The sequence below is a fragment of the Dendrobium catenatum genome, unplaced genomic scaffold (genome assembly GCF_001605985.2).
Source record: "Dendrobium catenatum unplaced genomic scaffold, ASM160598v2 fragScaff_scaffold_9, whole genome shotgun sequence".
Taxonomy (NCBI): domain Eukaryota; kingdom Viridiplantae; phylum Streptophyta; class Magnoliopsida; order Asparagales; family Orchidaceae; genus Dendrobium; species Dendrobium catenatum.
Window position 1 is genome coordinate 2,675,007 of NW_021318471.1, and position 19,368 is coordinate 2,694,374.

The 19,368-nt window shown below is 33.2% G+C and overlaps 1 long non-coding RNA gene across 1 annotated transcript; it reads right to left on the minus strand.

The window, feature by feature from the left end:
• Window positions 1–1,813: 1,813 nt before the first annotated feature.
• On the minus strand, window positions 1,814–14,274 carry LOC114581171. The gene is made up of 2 exons (XR_003703033.1): window positions 14,041–14,274; window positions 1,814–3,472 (listed from the first exon to the last, which is right to left on the minus strand). It is a non-coding gene; the product is annotated as an uncharacterized LOC114581171 (long non-coding RNA).
• Window positions 14,275–19,368: the final 5,094 nt, after the last annotated feature.

The following is a 19,368-nucleotide window of genomic DNA, read 5'->3' on the forward strand; positions in this document are numbered from 1 at the left end:
GCGAATAATTCTACAAAGCTGAGTGGGACTGATCCAAACATTTTCAAATTTCCTAGAATTTCTTTCCTTTTATAGGTAGTAAATAGAGTTGCAGATAGTAAAATAGCAAAAAACCTTCTCCCAACTACACAAATCCTGGGAATCATCAATATACTCAAAAACATGAAGCAAGTTAGGCCTAAGAAGAAAGACATCCAAAGGTGGCAGCAGGGAAACAATCACCGAATAGGAGTAATCACAAGCAAAAAATAAATGAGAGTGATTATCACAGCCATTCAAACAAAAAGCACAAGAGGGAATAACATCAATCCCTCTCAGAATAAGCAGGTCAGCTGTTTTTAATTTGCCCAGCAACGCCATCCAAGAATAAGAGAAAAACCGAACGGATTTTCTTTTATGCCATATAAATTTGTGCCAACTACCCTCCTCAAGATTATAAAAATAACTTGCATAAAAGATAGAGAAAGAAGGTTTAACTGAGTCCTCCCAGAGCACAGCCGTTTGATTCTCAATGTTGATACCCGTAATTTCATTCCTCAAAAGAAAAGGAGTAGAGGGGGGAAGATACCAGCAATTGTTAGCATAATAAGAGTTCACAAAAGAATTCATGAACCTAAAGGTAGGCAGAATATCGTGAAGAGATCTCCCATTGCACCAATGATCCCACTCCATAAAGAGATTACAATTATGAGAGACAGAAAAGGTGAATTTCCCTTTAACCAATAGGGCGGTGGCATATAATTTCTTCCAGAATTTTGAAGCAGTGGAATTGGGCGGCTTCCAAGAAGTATATTTGTTTCTAAACCAAGCCATAGTTAAATTGTCCCTAGTAAAAAATCTCCACATGAAAGAACAATAGTTGGCATGGCACAGTGCATCAAAGGAGGGAATACCAAGACCTCCTAACCTAGTAGGCAAAGCCGTTTTACCCCAGGCAATTAAATGAAGCTTTTTCTCATTAATCCTGCCATGAAATAAGAACCTCGAGCAAAGCTTAGATATAAATTTGCAGCAAGATTTGGGTATAATAGAACCCCTGATCCAATATGCTAGAGTATTAGCAATCGTGAACTTGATGAATTGAACTCTATCTGCAAAAGACAAAAATTTAACTTTCCAACCATCCAGTAAAGTAAAAATTTTACTCACGAGTGGTTGGAAGTGAGTAGAATTGAGGCGACAGGAAGCAATAGGAATCCCAAGGTAGGTGATGAAGGAGCTCAGATTGGAGATGCCAAGGAGCTGACAAATATAATCAATGTCAGAAGCCTCATGAGAAAATATGATAGAGCTCTTAGAGTGATTGATGAAAAGGCCATAGGCATTAGAAAATATAGAAATAGCATTTGCAAGGGAAGTTGCATTTATCGGCAAGGCTTTACCAAAGACCAGAACATCGTCTGCATAAAGAAGGTTGAATTGAAGGAAATAATAGAAGTAAAATTGCTAATACGAGTATGTTCAAACTGGTCTCTCCTCATCCCGAATCTCATCAACTTGCCTCTTTCCATTATATTATAGCCAAAATAGGTAGAACCACTCGAACCACGCATGGCCAATAGCACTCCTGAAGATGGATTGAAGGAGTTCACCAGTGCAGCATAAGGAAGAGGAGCAGAACAGGGTTTGATCTGGCGGATTCTTTTCAGGCTGAATCCTATCAAGTATCTTCTGGAAGAGAGCAGTTGCTGCCATTGTCCAAAGGCAACAGCTTCTTGGGAAAGTCATCAGCTATGCTTATGAAGTGATAAAAGTTTAATAAGTTATGTTATCAATTTACATATGAAATATACTTATGAAGATTGCCTTCCCAGAATCCAAAGTTTCAGCCTTCTGTTTATTTTTTGGGAAATTTTGGGGCCGTGGTCCATATATTACTATGAAAAAGAGGTTACAAGTAAAGGTGAATACAAGTAAAATAACCCATCATAAGCAAAAACAAAAACTTATGAAGATTCTATGTAAAAAAACCCAACTATACCACCCATACAATCAAAAAATTACACACAAATGAGACTTGAAGAAACTGCAGCCAGCAAACCCTGCAGCAATTCAGAAATGAGCAAGATCCCAAAATATGCCAAGAGCTCCCAGACGTTGATAGCGCATCCCCTTCTCAGCTGAAGAACTGGATCAAGAACCTCCCAGCCGCGCGAAGAGTAAAATGGTAGCAGGAAACCTGGTAACAGAGAAAGCAAAACCAAAAGACTACAGAACAACAGAACCAAAGTTCTCAAAATGAGCTCCATTAAGGTTAACCAGGACTCAGATATAAGGAAATAGGCAAAAACCCCTGGTTGCCCGAAGGCCATCCAAGGGGAATACAGTTGTAGAACGTCAGTAAGGAGCTTCATCATTGTCCTGGTTAAATAAACCAATCCCGCCAGTAAACAACAGTATCTGAGAAAAGCATCCATCCAAACATCAATATCTCAACATCAATCCTCCATCCCTCCATCAGATTTTATTCAGAAGTACCTCAGACTTTCTCCACTTAGCTATCTTCCCAGTGATAATACTTTTGACGGTAAACAACAAAGAAGAAGAGCTATGAATTTCATTCCCAAATCTTCTACAAGTCCTTTCCCTTCACAATTGGTAAATAATACAACAAACCATCAACATATAGAAATTCATAATCATTTGAGAATCAGAAAATTCGGTCTCCAGCCATTGTAGAAGTTGGATAACAATAGGCCTTAAGAGAAAATTTCTAGTGCCAGGGATAAGAGAGTTAATCACAAAGAATGAGTAAGAGCACTCAAAGAAAAGGTGATTAACAGTTTCAGTTGCTGAATGACATAAAGAGCAAACCATCGGCACATAAATATTTCTTGATCTCAAGGCATCTTGAGTTTTTAACCCACCAACTAGAGCAAGCCAAACATAAACAGAATGCTTCAAAATATGCTTTTTGTGCCAAACAAGGTTGTACCAAGGACAAGCCGGCAAAATGTTATAAAATTCCTCAATAAAGTCTCTAAATTTAACCTTGTCACAATCATTCCAAAAAAGACAAGGACCAGTAGTGTCCAAAATCGGAGAACTGCTAACAGCAGCCCTCAAAACAAGAGGGATATCATCAGAAAAAACCCAATTTCCAGAAGAAATATAATTTTTAAGCAGAGGGAGAGAGAGACTATCCAGGGAAACACCTGCCACATGCTCAGATAGAGTAGTATTATTACACCAATGGTCCCAAAGCAAGGAGATAGGAGCATTAGGAGAATAAAAAACTTAAAATTGGATTTCACAATTGCTGCTGTACTACAAACAGAGAGCCAAAATTTGATAGCTTTGGGATTAGTAGGTTTCCAAGGTGAAATATAATGAGCAGATAACCAAGAAGATAAAGGAGAAGGACAGTTGTACATTCTGTAAATCACAACGGAATTCCCAAACCTTCTTCCAGTTTCGGCTTACAAACAGTTTCCCACGACACCATGTGAAGCTTGTGAATGGTTTCAGCCTTCTGTTACACAACAAATGAATTAATTTTTTCTAAGAACAATACATAGCAAAAATGTGCAGCAGCATAAATGGCCATCGAAGAACATATCACTCAAACCATTCGATGTTATAGAGATAGTTGATGTCAACCAAACTCAAATAATTTGGCAAACACATTATTATTATCATCCCTGTTTTGTTTTGTGTAACTAATTGTTATTATCATACTAATTAAAAGTTTAGAAAACAGGTAACTGAAAATAAAATAATGGCACAAAAGAATGTCAAATAGACCTGTCAATTTCGGATCACGGGTCGGGTTCGGGTCGAACCCGAAACTGACCCGGCACTATTCAGGTTCGGGTCGACCCGACCCGTTTTTTAAAACGGGTTGATTTTCTGGACCCGAACCCGTGGGTCAGCCGGGGAAGTGGGTCAGGCGGGCAGAGCTTTATTCCAGGTCATTTCGGGTTATTTACAGGTTCCCGAGTCAACCCGAACCCGACCCAATTTTTTAAACGGGTCAGTTTTCCGGACCCGAACCGGGTCCGGTTCGGGTCAACCCAAACCCGAAATTTTTGGGTCGGTTTGGGTCGGATTTTCGGGTCGGGTCCAATATTGACAGGTCTAATGTCAAACATTGAAGAAGGCCGTATTGAAGAATAATTTGTTAGGTAAATAAATCTGTCTTTAAATGCACCAATTTTAAGTCTAAAAAAAGGCCTTACTCCATATTGATAATATGGATAAGTCTAAAAGCATTAAGAATGGCAACCTCCTTACTTTAAATGCTATTATTTATTTCATCTGGATGGAGAGGAATAATTGAAGGTTTAATTCTGTTGCAAACTAAATATCCTAATCACAACCATTATATTCAATTAGGAGGCCCTCATCATAAATGATAACAAATATTTGATGGGTGGCACTGCATCGATCGCATGAGAAAGAAAACCCAAGACATCCATGATGTAGTTACCTAGCATCAATTGAAAAGAGGAAAATAGGTACATCTATCATTAGTGAATAATGCCCAGACATATGAATTTATTTTTTAGTATGAAAATGCGTAAGAAAAATGAATTTTGCAATAAACTCATCACAACTCAATGGCTAGCAAAAACCACAAAACAATAAATTTTATATAATAAAAAATAAAATCTTTAAAAGTTTTTTGCAACAGTTGTATAGAGTAACTGTCGTTAAAAGTTTTTGAAAAAAAATTACGGATACTAAGGACCAATTTTAAAACTATTTGAAAGTCAGGCACTGTCTAAAATTTCATGTGATGCTCCAGCTAATGATGATAAAGAAGTATCAGATAACTGGAGATTCCTTCTGGTATCTGAAGCTACAGGTCTTCATTTCTTTAGGAGATTCATTAATATTGAAAGAAACTTCATGGATAATGAAAGGATTCCAAAAAGCTGTATAGTTAACATGTGATAAAAATTATTAGTAAGAAAATAATTTTTATCATAGTAAAAAAATAGTAAGAATCACCCATATCAAAAACAAATTATTAACATTTTAATTATCTGAATAACTCATAGCTCCATTTCAAGATATGCCTAAGATATCAAGCTGGACATAGAATGTTGTGCCAAAAAAAAGCAACAAAAATAACCCAAAGATACGAAGGATTACTGACAAGAAAGAACATGAACAAAATATTTAGTTGAACACGACAGAAAGAGCCAAGACTATCACACATTCAAGAAATTTATCTTAAAATTGTCCAAAATTCATTGAACCCCGGGATTAAAATGGTTATAATGACCAAAAGAGGAGGCAATTGGTTGTTCTTCTTCTTGTAAGTTTCCTGAAATAAGAACATATATTTAGATATAAAATATGTTGCATTGCGGTAAAACAAACAATAGTATTTCTCATTCAGCATCTGATGGCTATATTCATAATTTTCAGAAATGCTAAGAAAAGTTGAGGTTCAAAAAAATACCTGAGCAGCAATAGCTCGTTCTATAATATACTCTGTTTGTTTCATAAACTGCCTCAATAATAATTTACATTGGATTGGCAAAATTACAGTTCTTGTTGGTGTAACCTAAAAAGAAAATATAGGCAAATTATTGTGAAAGTGAATATGAATACAAATAAATTATATACAAAAAAGACTATAAAGTTTAACATCATTCCACATATTCGAAGCCAATGGGTCCAATGACAAAATTTTATTTGAAGTTGAACTAGGAACTTCATCTAAAACAAGCTGGAAAATCTCCCTCTATACTATCATTTTTCACATCTAAACGAATAACAACAATAACTGCTAGTAACTTTAAGGACTGCAAAAATAAAACAACAATTTCAAATAAGATCGTACACATCAACTTGTAAGATAAAAAAAAGAATAAAATAGAAATGCAAATTCATGACATACTGCTAAATGAGCCATTTTGGTAATTGCTTTTATGTCTTCTTTTTTTTGTCCACAGCCTTTTCATTGTAGCTGAACCATAGCTAAAGACTTTATTAAACCTATCATATTGTATTTTTTACATTTTTTCTTAATCACGATAGGTTCACAAATAAGATAAATAAATAATAAGTAACAAATTTAAAGTTAACACAATCACAAATATCATTTTATCAAGCTTATTTATTATAAAAACATGAAAGAAAATTATACAAATATTTAATATCAAGTGAAAATTTTATGAATTAATGGGAGCCCCCTTATCTTGCATAAGACTAAGGCTTATCATCACGCAAAACTTGCTAGAGTGATAATATAGAGATAAGTGCATATTCAACTTCAGAACATTAGCTCTTAAAATACATAGAACTTAAAAATGTGCATTTTCTCATTTTCATATAGCAATATATCAACTTAAAACTAATGATCTCATTAAAAAATGGAGAAACTAAAATATGTTGCATAAAATTAAACAAATTTAATAAATTAGATTTATCACACATAAGACTTCAAGAAAATAATCATTAGCTGTCCTTCATATTTATCAAGACCCTCGCAGCTTCTTCTCTTACTAGAGATTCAACGACGCGTATGACATATAATTCTAATTTTGCAACCAACTTGTCGACATTTCTCTGATCAATATTTAATGAAGAAAGGGTTAAAGCAAAATAAACTAAAGTTGTCATTTACTCATACTGAACTAAACTTCTGATTGTTGACCATGTTTTATCACTAGTATCAACTAAAAACTTTACAAGACACTTTATGAGCCTTCGAAATCTCTTTTAGTTGATGCTAGTGATAAAACATGGCCAACAATAAGAAGTCTAATTCAGCATGGCAAATGACCACTTTAGTTTATTTTACTTCAACCATTTATTCATTAAATATTGATCAGAGAAGTGTCGACAAGTTGGTTGCAAAATTAGAATTATATGTCATACGCGTCGTTGAATCTCCGGTAAGAGAAGAAGCTGCGAGGGTCTTGATAAATATGAAGGACAACTAATGATTATTTTCTTGAGATCTTATGTGTGATAGATTTCATTTATTAAATTTGTTTAATTTTATGCAACATATTTTAGCTTCTTCATTTTTTAATGAGATCATTGATTTTAAGTTGATATATTGCTATATGAAGATGAAAAAATGCACATTTTTAGGTTCTATATACTTTAAGAGCTAATGAATTTTCTAAACTTAAATATGTACTTATCTTCATATTACAACTCTAACAAATTTTGCCTGATGACAAACCTTAGTCTTATGTAAAGTAAGGGGGCTCCCATTAATTTATAAAATTTCTACTTTGTATTAAAGATTTGTATCATGTTCTTCCATATCTTTAAAATATATAAGCTTGATAAAATGATCATATTATGTTATTTGTAATTGTGTTAACTTTAAATTTATTATTATTTATCTTAGTTGTGAAACTATCGTGATTAAGAAAACAGGTAAAAAAATACATTATGACAAGTTTAACAAAGTCTTTAGTTATGATTCTGCTTCAATGAAAAGACTGTGGACAAGAAAAGAATACATAAAAGCAATTACCAAAATGGCTCATTCAGCAGTATGTCATGAATTTGCATTTATATTTTATTTTATTTTTTATCTTGCAAATTGATGTGTACTGTCTTATTTGTATTTGAAATTATTATTTTATTTTTGCAGTCCTTAAAATTACTAGCTGTTAATGCTGCAATTCGTTTAGATATGAAAAATGATAGTATAAAGAAGATTCTCCAGCTTACTTTGGATGAAGTTTTTGTTTCAATTTCAAATAAGATTTTTTCATTGGACACATTGACTTCCAATACGTGGAATGATGTAATAATTTATAGCCTTTTTGTATATAATTTATTTGTGTTCGTATTTACTTTCATAATAATTTGCCTATATTTTCTTTTTAGGTTCTACCAATGAGAACTGTAATTTCGTCGATCCAATGTAAATTATTATTGAGGTAGTTCATAAAACAAACAGAGTATACTATAGAATGAGCTATTGTTGCTCAAGTATTTTTTTGAACCGCAACTTTTCTTAGCATTTTTGAAAAATTATGAATATAGCCATCGGATGTTGAATGAGAATTCTTTTTCATGTGATCTACATGTTGAATGAGAATTATTTTTCATGTGATGTATATTATAATATCTTCTCTTTGCCTTTTGTTTAATTTGACATTTTCTCCTAAACTTATTTATTTGATGATGGTGCGCTATTGTTTGTTTTACCGCAATGCAACATATTTTATATCTAAATATGTGTTCTTATTTCAGGAAACTTACAAGAAGAATAACAACCAATTGCCTCCATCTTTGGTGATTATAGTCATTTTAATCCTGGGGTTCAATGAATTTTGGATAATTTTAAGGTAAATTTCTTGAAGGTGTGGTAGTCTTGGCTCTTTCTGTCGTATTCAACTAAATATTTTGTTTATGTTCTTTCTTGTCAGTAATCATTCGTACCTTTGGGTCATTTTTTTATTTTTCTTTTGGGCACATCATTCTATGTCCAGCTCGATATCTTAGACATATCTCGAAATGGAGCTGAGTTATTTAGATAATTAAAATGCTAATGATTTCGTTTTTATCTTGGTGCATATTATTATTTTTCTACTATGATAAAAATTATTTTTCTACTAATAATTTTTATCATATGTTAACTATACAGTTTTTTGGGATCCATTCATTACCTATGAAGTTTCTTTCAATATTAATAAATCTCCTAAAGAGACGAAGACCAATAGCTCCAGATACTATAAAAAATCTCAAAATATCTGATACTTCATCATCATCATTAGCTGGAGCATCACATGAAACTTTAGGCAGTGCCTGACTTTCAAATTATTTGAAAACTAGTCCTTAATACCCGTAATTTTTTTCAAAAATTTTTAACGACAGTTACTCTATACAACTGCTGCAAACAACTTTTAAAGATTATTACTTTTTTATTATATAAAATTTGTGGTTTTTGTGGTCTTTGCTAGCCATTGAGTTGTGATGAGTTTATTACAAAATCTATTTTTCTTACGCATTTCTATGCTAAAAAATAAATTCATATGTCTGGCATTATTCACTAACGACAGATGTACCTATTTTCCTCTTCTCAATTGAAGTTAGGCAACTACATGGATGGCTTGGGTTTTCTTTCATCATGCAATCGATGCAGTGCCACCCATCAAATATTTGTTATCATTTATGATGAGGGCCTCCTAACTGAATATAATGATTGTGATTAGGATACTTAGTTTGCAACAAAAAATACTTTGTTCACATGACACTATTTCTATTGACTTTTCTTCCCTCTAGGTAGTTGCATGTTTAATCTCTCTTCTCTGTTTAGTTAAAAAAATCAGGTTTTTTTCTCAATTCACTTCAAAAGGTATTTTAAATTTGTTATTTGTCATTTGCACCAACAATAGTTATTTGTTCCAAAATCTTGGCTCATTTATACTTCAAATTGTTCAAATTATTCGCTAATAGTTATCCTTGTCCTAGGTATATTGGATTGTTATGCTGTTATAATTATTCCAAATGGACATTTTACAAAAGCTTTTCCTTAATTTTTGTGGTGGAAACTCTATTGACTCTATAGATAGAAAACTTTCAATATATTGTTAAACAACAATCCATTATGATTAATCCATAATTTTGTATTTTACAATCATTAAGGAATGTAGTTTTTATTATAGAAGTGCTCTATCAGTGTTTCTTGAGTTGTAATTAACCTTTTATATAATCTAAATTTTTCTATTATTGTTAGATGATTCAAATCTTATTTTACCAGTATGTTGAATTTTATGATAATATTCATAATTGATCAATCCATCATCCAATATTTCTTTCATAATTATGAATTTAATAGTCCTTGGGATGGTGGCTATTATTATATTAAATTAAAATGTTTTATCAGTGTCTACTAAGTTATGTTTTATCTATATGAAGAAGTTTCATAAGAATTTACCTTTTATATCTATACGAATATTAAAAAGTAGATTGTGATTCTACCAACAACAAAATCCAACCAAACAAATGGCCTAAATTGAACTTTATGCTTTGCAACCCTTTCTATTCTACTATTTTTCTTTAGCAATATTAAAAGATTCAACTTTTCTCTAAGTTGATTCTTTCTATGTTCTAAATTTTTTCTTCTTCCCAAGAACAACTTCTATATCACATTGTCTCAACAATAAATCCAACAAATTTTCTAGAGATGATATTATAAAGACATTTTTTAAAATCGTCAATGCCTATCCCAAGCCTGGATGAAAAAGATTGCGGGATTTTTTTTATAATTAATGTGTCAATAAATTATAAGAGTATTCTGTAATTTATTTTTCATATTTCATTACTGTAAAATCACTACCATTTTTATTCACAAAAAATTTATCATCTGTGTTCATATTTGTAATAATTATCTTAAACATTTTTTATTATCTATTAGGCAACGATCATGTATATTTCGATTCTGAAGATCTACAAAATTTATTGAGGATCAAACAAAAAACTATTCTTGAATAATTGGATATTATTAGTTCAACTTGACCATTTGATATTGCCTTGCAAGGTAGAAAATGAAACCGTCTTTAATTTCTTTAAAAAATAATAATTGTAATGGATTGTTCATCAATCCGAAAACTCCTTTATTTTTCTATATTTCTTTTTTTTTTCTGTGTATCAATACTTTTTTTTTTAAATATACTTGCATATTTAGAGATGCAAAAATTGGATTATACATTGATTAGCCGATATATGCTTTTTGAAGGACACAATTGCAATTTGATTATGTGAAATTGTGCTTTTTAAATCTCTTTTATTATTCAAGTGATTGATTCTTCTTTTAGTTGTGGCAGAATGTACCTATTTTGGATCCAGACTTCTTCAAAGATTACCTTGACATAAGTAAAGATAAAATATACTATTTTAACTATGTTTTGGGTCCGAAATATACAAATTTGTTATGTCAATTCATGTACTTAGTTGTTTTTATTGTCATTATATTTTATTTATATAATGTCATCTAATTATTTCTTTGTATTTGCATTTTTACATGTATAATTTTTCTCATGATAAAGAAAGAAATCTTGGTATGTCATCTTCTACTACTAAGTGGTGTTGTTGTTGAGAAATTAAGTTAGGAGAGTGATTATCAATCTCGATTGCCTCAGGGTTGAACAATTGTCATAGAAGGTTCTATCATAACTTCAAAAATATTTCAATAAAGATCTAAACACTTTTAATAAATGCTTGAACATCATTAAAATAATTTCTAAATTATGGGGTGCACCATCGCACATGGTGCATGTTAATAAATTTTTTATACTTATCCAACTTGATGTTCAAGTTCGTTGCTCCTCGGCCTTTGCCATAATCTTCTTCAGCATGTTCACCGTTGAAAAGGTAAAATTATTAGGACAAACAATTATCAAACGATAGATTATATTTATCAGTTAGCTTTGAATGAATTTACTGAGAGAATAAAGGAAACTTTATTCCTGGATGATCTTTTGCGTGCTTACAAGAATCAAACAAAATCAAAGCTCTCCCTCTTTCCTTCCTTGCCCCCTCCAATTAATTCCCCCCTTCAATCTTGGATTGATTAAAATCTGAGATTAATTTGCATTAATTGCTCCTCCACATTCAATGAATTTAGACACCCTCTTTCTAGGCTGGTCCCTCCCCTCTCTCTCCAATCCACTTAATTCCCATTAATTCCCCCCCCCCTCTTGGAGCCTTAATTCATCCTTAGTTAAAGGAATAATTTTCCTTTCCATCCCCATTTGAAATTCAAATTTCTAATCACTCAATCACCTTCCCCTTTTTCCCTTTCCCTCCAAGTTTCAAACTAAGCAATTATAACTTTCCTGATTGGTAACGTGTTAAATTAGGAAAGGTTTCAAAATTCAAGTTTTAATCATGGCTAGCCCCTTCCGTTCTACATCAGTTAATCTCAAGTGTATTTCTTTGCCCAAGCAAGTTGAATATTTTGAATTTGGAAATCTTTCTTTGTCATTAAAATATTTTTGTGTCGTCAAGCTCTAATCTATTTTCTTCTTAATTTCTCAAAGTAACTCCTAATAGTTTCACATCAGTCTATCTCCTTTTTCTTTTATAGCCACCAACCTCTCCTAGAAAATTATCTTTTCTTATAAATAACTTTGATTTATTTCCATAGAAACATGATACAAAAATCAATAATTACTTACACATTCTACAAAATCAAACGATTAAAGTCAAAATAGTTTTTTTCTACTTTTTTACTATTGTGCATAATATTAGAGCGAGGTTTTTTACTTTCTTCCAACATTTCTTCTTTTTTTTTCTACCTTCCTGTGGAGATTCCTCCTCGTGTTCATCATTGCTAGTTTTTTTTTTTTTTTTACTTCTCTTCTAAGGTTACCCATCATAAATTATGACAATCAAACTAAATAAAAGCCTGCAAGGCTACAAGCCTCATATTGCCTAAATGGGAGAAGATGAGAAATGATATGAAAATGTCCCAAATTGTTAACACCTTTCAGTAAGGAAAGGAAAATATCCATTATTTTGTGGATCCTCCTCCCAGGCTGAAAGATCCAAATTTTGTATTTTAGGATAAAGCGAATTACATGATCGTGAAATGGTTGTAGAATATTATAATGCATAAAATCAGGGGTCATATCCTCCTCTTTACAACAAAAGAAGTTTGGGAAGCCATCAAACAAACATACTAAAAAAAATATTTCAACAATCAAAGAAGGTTACCTTCATGTTATTAAGTTTGTTAATGCAATGAAGGTTAATTAGCTTAAATTAAATTATTACAAAATCTCAATATAACATGTTTCAATGATGCACAGTGATTCACAAGCTTTATAGAAAAAAGGTGTCCCTTGCAAGACTCAACAATGACTTCACCCAAGCTCATGTCCAAATCTTAAGCAGAAAAATTCTATTGAAGAAGAAAGGACAAAAGTGGGTTCCTTATAGGACTAACTAAATGAGATTTTTTTCTCTAATATAAGTGGAAAGAAGGACTATAATGCTCAATTGTTCACACTTCTGGCTCCGAAATATCTGTCATGACAACCACCAACCCCATGTTAAAGGACTTAGTAATACAAACTCTTTCCATAAAGAATGGCAAAAGCCTTCTTTAAAAGTAACCTATGCTAGAAAACACCACAAAAAGCCTCTAAACTATGATGGAAATAAAGTGAACAAAAAGGGCATGCCCGCTTTTGGAATTAGAAAGAAAAAAAAATCAATCCATAAGAAATTGATAAATTCAAGAACCTTCTTAAGGCTCTGAAAAAGTCATTCAGTTTATGTTTTCATCTTAAAATGGCATGACTTCTACCTCGTATTTTCAGTTTCATAAATAGTTCCCATCAAACCTAAATCTTACATTTAGGGGCCGCTAAACACATGACTCATCTTGCCAAATTTTTTCAAACACACAAACCCTCTGACTAATATTCTCTAACTACTATTGTAGGTCAAAGAAATATTTCAATTTCTTCACAATTCCCATCACTGATGGACATCATATTCTTTACCTTATAATAAATCTTCTATCAATCCATAAAATCACTAAAAACTACAGCTCTAAGATAAATAAAGGCATAACTTACTGTATAAATAAACAAATTAAGGCATAACTTACTGTACAAATAATATGCTTGAGCAAGATCAATAAAAATAATTAAAATTAAAATAACAATTCAAATGGTGAAAGGTAGGCTCATTAGTTTACAAGATTTGCAATGAAGCATCTAAAGATAGAATACGAAAGACCTAAGCAACCCAAAATGAATCCCCAACCTAATGCGGGAAACAGCGTAGCGACATAAGAAAAACGGAAGAACACTCTGACTGATACGAGAAAATGGAATATGATTACGTGAATGAAGTATCTTGATTGCTTCCGGATTTAGAACTAAACACTAAAACAAGAAGCAAAACATTCAACCCGTAATCTTTGAGTCAACATCATCCAAAATGGGAAACCAGAAGCCTCGATAGACAAAAAAGTAAAACAATGCATCATAAATTGGTGTTTAAAGAAGTAACCCTTTGCCAGAAAAAACTGAACTCAAAAAGCTAACCATGGATCTCTAGATTTAGGGTTTCTGCAGTAAAACGGCCTTACTCAATTTTTACCTGGCGCTGCTCGATCGTGAAAGGTCCATCCTGCATTTCTTCAATTTCCTCCTGCTCCTCGGCCAACTTATTGCGCTTCTGTTGCTGAGCGGCCATGCCGAGAAGGGAACGGAAGAAAGAGGGCGGCAAGGAGAACGCAAGAAAGAAGGCGGCAAGAGATCGCCAAAAAAATCGCTTTAGCCATTCCAACCAGACGAAAGAACGCCCTAAAAAAAAACCCTTCGCTCCCCTCCATTTTGAGTATGGGCAAATTAGGTCTGAATATTAATAAAATATTATTTTAAATAAAGCACGACAAAAGCATAGCTAAAACTCAGGTAAAGCGTAGGTTTTTTTTTTGGGACATTTAGGTCATTTAAGGCAAATTCACACACACAACGCATACACAGACTCGAACCTTGGATCTCTTAGTTGGAAGCCTAAGCTCTCAACCAATAGACCAACGAGAGGTGTGGTAAAGTGTAGGTAAAGTGAATGTATAAGACAGGTAAAGTGTAGTCAAAGCGCACCTAAAGCGCGCAGTCAAAAGCGCAGGTAACGTGACAAATTTTTATTGGATGTCCGAACCTATTCTCCGCGTCCGGTGACAAGATGCAATAATTTGCCGTGTGAGGATATATTTATAGTTTTGAAGTAAACAACAGTGTTTTAAATGGACGGGTGATATCCACTTCTTTGATCATAGACTGTTTAGGCCTGTCGTTCTTTTTCCCTCTCTCTCAGCGTTAGTTTCCCTCTCTATCAGCTTCACCAATGATCATTCGGTCTTCTGTCTTCTCCCACAAGACATGATATTGCACCATTTTTTTTAGCCTGTTTGGATATACAAATGCTTTAGAGAATTCTACTTTTTTATTATTTTTAAAAACTTTTGAATATCTGCTTCTCCTTTTAAAAACTCCATTTTCTAAATCATTGTTTTTAAACTAACTTTTACAAAAAGAGAGAAAGAACCAATCGAAGCCTTACTCGTCATTTAAATGTCTTAATGATATCAAAATTTGACAATCTTGTACTCATCAGATTCTTCTCCTCGAGTCGATTGATTCGACTATAAGTATGTAATATTTGAAAATCGTTTATCATCCAATTTATGATTTGAACATTTCAAATGTGTTTCAGGTCTTTGATTTTGTCCGATTTGGAATCATATTGAGTCGAATTTGATGTTGTTAGATTCGTCTTTTTGAGATGTTCAGTTCGACTATAAATTTGCTGAAATTGGAGTTCATATAATTTTGAATTTAATTTCAAAAAAATTCAACTTGATTTTACCTCAAAATTTTTGCCCAATCAAGATACTTTTTTTATGATAGCAAAAATCTTTAAATCATTATTTAGGTCTTATTATATGTTGTTAATTTACAATAGATTGAGTGAGTTGTAAATTCTTATTATTTTTTAAAATAATTTTTTATTTGTAAAAAAAATTTGAAATAAAAAAATTATATTAAAAAACTATTTTAAAAATACATATCAAACGAAACATAAAAGCTACAAACAAGAGGAAATACTTTCAAGACAACTGCAGCCTGCAACTGTAATTCAATTCATAGACAACAATAATAAATATTTTTTTACTTAAAATAATTTGTTTAAAAATAATAAAAAAGCCCTTTCAAACGAAGCCTAAATATAGAGTTATACTATTTGGCTCAAATCTAAAATTATAAATCTTAAAAAATATTTAAAAAGTATATATATATATATATTGCAAAGAGAAACAAGCTATGAGCCTTGCTCGGAAACCCAATTATCAGCTAATTTAATCAATGAATATCTCACAAATTTTGTCAAGATCTGAATAATTGCTTAAACAATTGTACAAATTAAATTTTAAATTGAATTAAATAATATAAGAGTGATTTAGGTTTTATTTGGGACTGTTTTTTTATTATTTCTTAAAGCAGCTTTCTCGTAAAAATTTACTAGAACGCTGCTTTAAGAAGAAGTAAAAAATTCATCCCAAATAAAGCATTAATCACCCTGGTTAGAAGTGAATCTTGCTTAATTAGTAAAAGAGCATAAGAGAGCAAACCTAAGGGGGCGGGTCCAAAGGTGGCCCAGCCGTCGACGACATTCAGGCTTCCGATGATCACCGTCTTTGTCCTCCCATTCCCAACAAACATTATGCTCGTTTTATTCTTCGGCAACTCCACGTTCTCCGTAAAAACCCCGACTTTTATTTTTATGACAAATCTTCACTTGCTCTTCACCGGCGCTACCACCACCGCTTCCGTAATGGTGCTGAAATTCCCACTCCCATTCGAAGCCACCATCACATCTGCCGCCATTTGCGTTGACTGAAGCAACCGCCTGTCCCCCGCCATCATCCACTCCATAAATCCATCACAACGGCTCGTTAACATCCGCCCCTCTGCCACCGTCGCCGCCATATCACCGTCTGTCATATTACTTATCATGGCGAGAGCGTTTTCGCACATGCGCTCGATATGGATAAGCCCTTAGGATCCCCACCTGAAGCCGGCAGTCATTGCTGGCGTGTGAGAAGCCGTCAGCGAAGGACTCTTGATTGAAATTTATTTTTTTAATATGATATTTAAAAATAACTATAAATTATATTTATATTTGTAAATAAAATAAAGCCTTTTTAAATAATAAGAAATTAATAATAAATTCTTATGATCAACGATATTTTAAATTTTATTATATTTAAAATAATATAAAAAATCATGAAAATAATTAATTTAATAGAAGGTTGTTTTCAGCTAGTAAAAAACAACCCAACAAAAACAGAAATTTTTGGCCCACAAAAAAAAATAGGTCGTTCTCATCTTGGGTTAACAGCTAACGAATCAGATCAAACAAATCCACCAATTTTTTTTTTTTTTCATTTTACAGTTTCACATGGTTGGCTATCGCACCGATGATCATGATCATGGGCGGATCCCCATTTAGTTGAATGCCCCCCTCAACAAATTTTTTTTTTTAATTTTAGTGAGATATTTTGAAATATTTTGGGTATTTTGCCCCCTCTCAAAATTTTTTTTTGCCCTCATTTAATCAATCCTAAGAATCTTTGCCCATCCCCCACAAAAAAAAAAATTTTGCCCACCCTGAAAAAAGAAGCTGGATCCGCCCATGAATTCATGATCTTCAAGTCGGCGGCATGGCGGGAGAGTGATTTAGAGCTTGAAACGCTCAGTGGGTAAGATCGGAGATCGGTGTCGGCGCGACGGAGCTCGTCGAACATCTAGAGATACTCTTGAACAGTGGCTCATTCACGGGAGGTGAGACTAGGTCGGGCTAAGATGATTTTGCCGTTGTTGATGGAGCAGCAGACGGCGACGAGGGTGAGGTTTAGGTAGGCGTGGATTACATCTTTTGAGGAGGAGATGGAATGTAGAATGGAGGTGGAGGTAGTGATTGAGGAGATGCAGAGGTCAGGATGGCTGGCGGAGTTGCGGGAGGAGCGGAGTAATATGTGGAAAGGTTTGACGGCAATGCCAGCTTTGAAAGTTCTAATGGCACTCGAAAGTTTTATACGGATGTTAATCTCTTATGAACAAGCTCGAGACTAACCAAGAGGGAGTGAATTGGTAGTTTAAAAAATTCTTAAACAACTTAGCTAAAAAGAGAATTTTTCTTTAAAACCTTTTTGATAATTTTAAAACAATCAAAATTAAATATGTAAGCGGAAGTAATAAACAGAATAAAATAGATTTATCACCCAAATATTCTAACATAGAAATTTGTGAAATAAAAATAACGGAAACATAAATAAGAAAGAACACACCATATTTTATAGTGGTTCGGTCAACCTGACCTACGTCTACTCTTTGGAGACACCCTCCAAGTATTGTACTAACCAAATGTGACTCTCTTTTAGCACCATAGCAAGGCGGAGAAGCCCTTACAACCTCTTTTCACAAACACGGGTGAGGCAGAGAACCTTTAATCTTTCTCTTCATCCAAAAGCTGTCAAAGAACCAAACTTCTTTTGCTTCCACCTGAAGCGAGCAGAGACCTGGATCTGATGATGATGACGATGTCCTCAAAGCCATCAAGGAACTAAAGCAGCAGCTTCAAGACGACGACAATCACCTTGCTTGGAGCAACCTTGTGAATTCCGTCATAACTCTCCCTCACAAGTATCTCTCTCTTAAGCTCTCCCTTTTCTTTCCCTAAGCTCCCTATTGGATCACCTAACCAGCAAAAGATTAGTCCAAAACGACCAATGCTTTTGCTCAAATAGAAGAGCTTTGAAATAGCTCTAAATTTCAATAAGTCAGCTTAAATCATCTAGGATGATATGAATATTATCCACGATTAGTATAAAAATAGCCCTTTCGTTTGGGACGATATGAGTTTCTTGGACGATCAGAAGGCAAAATATGAACTAATAGTCTCGGACGATCCTAGGATAGTCCTAGAGGATTATTACAAAAACAGAATTTATCGTCCAGCAAACCCCTCTGTTTGTCTAGCATATTGATTGAGACGATATATAAAATAACTGATCTTTTAGGATAACTTTTAGATCGTTCAGAATGATTAGTTCAAAAACATGTCTTATCGTCCAGCATACCACTCTGTTTGTTCATAGTAAACTAAGATTTTTATTCATATCGTCCAGGACGATCTTGATATCGTCTAAGATGATGTGATCATATCAATTCAACCTTAATTACTCTCCTTAATCAATTCAACAGTTTAGACATGATTGTAATTATATCATTCAAGATGATTAGAATTGTACAGGACGATTAGTACAAATTTTAGCTGATTTAACAATCTTGCCTAAGTGGGCTGGCAGCTAAATTGGCTTGCTGTAAACAGATCGCCTAGGACGATTTATTAGATCGTCATATGCAATTAGTTCAATTAGGCCGACTAAGCAGGGATGCCCTAATTAGGGTTAAGAATTGATCAGATTGTCTAGGATCGTCCAAGAGATCGTTCAAGACGATATGATCAGAAAAATTAATATTTCCCTTATTTCACTCTACTCACTCCTATGAGTGTGTGTGTGCAAGGTTACCCAGCTTCAGGATCCACAAACTTATAATTGACTTAAGAAAAGGTAAAAATATTGAAAATTAAATTTATAGACTTGACTCAATCCTAGTCTACTTGATCTTGATCTGATCTTTTCCAGCGAACTTGTGGTCCTGAAATGTTAGTCTTAATAACAAAAATAAAGCTATGCACTACACTTAATTTCAGTAGGAAATAACAATGTAAAAATAGTAATATTTGTAATCATCAAAATCATACTGCTTGGGCTTAGATCCGCAACAATCTCCCCATTCTTGATAATGACAAACAATGTTGTAAAAATTGTTAAGATTCAGTTGCTACAACTAC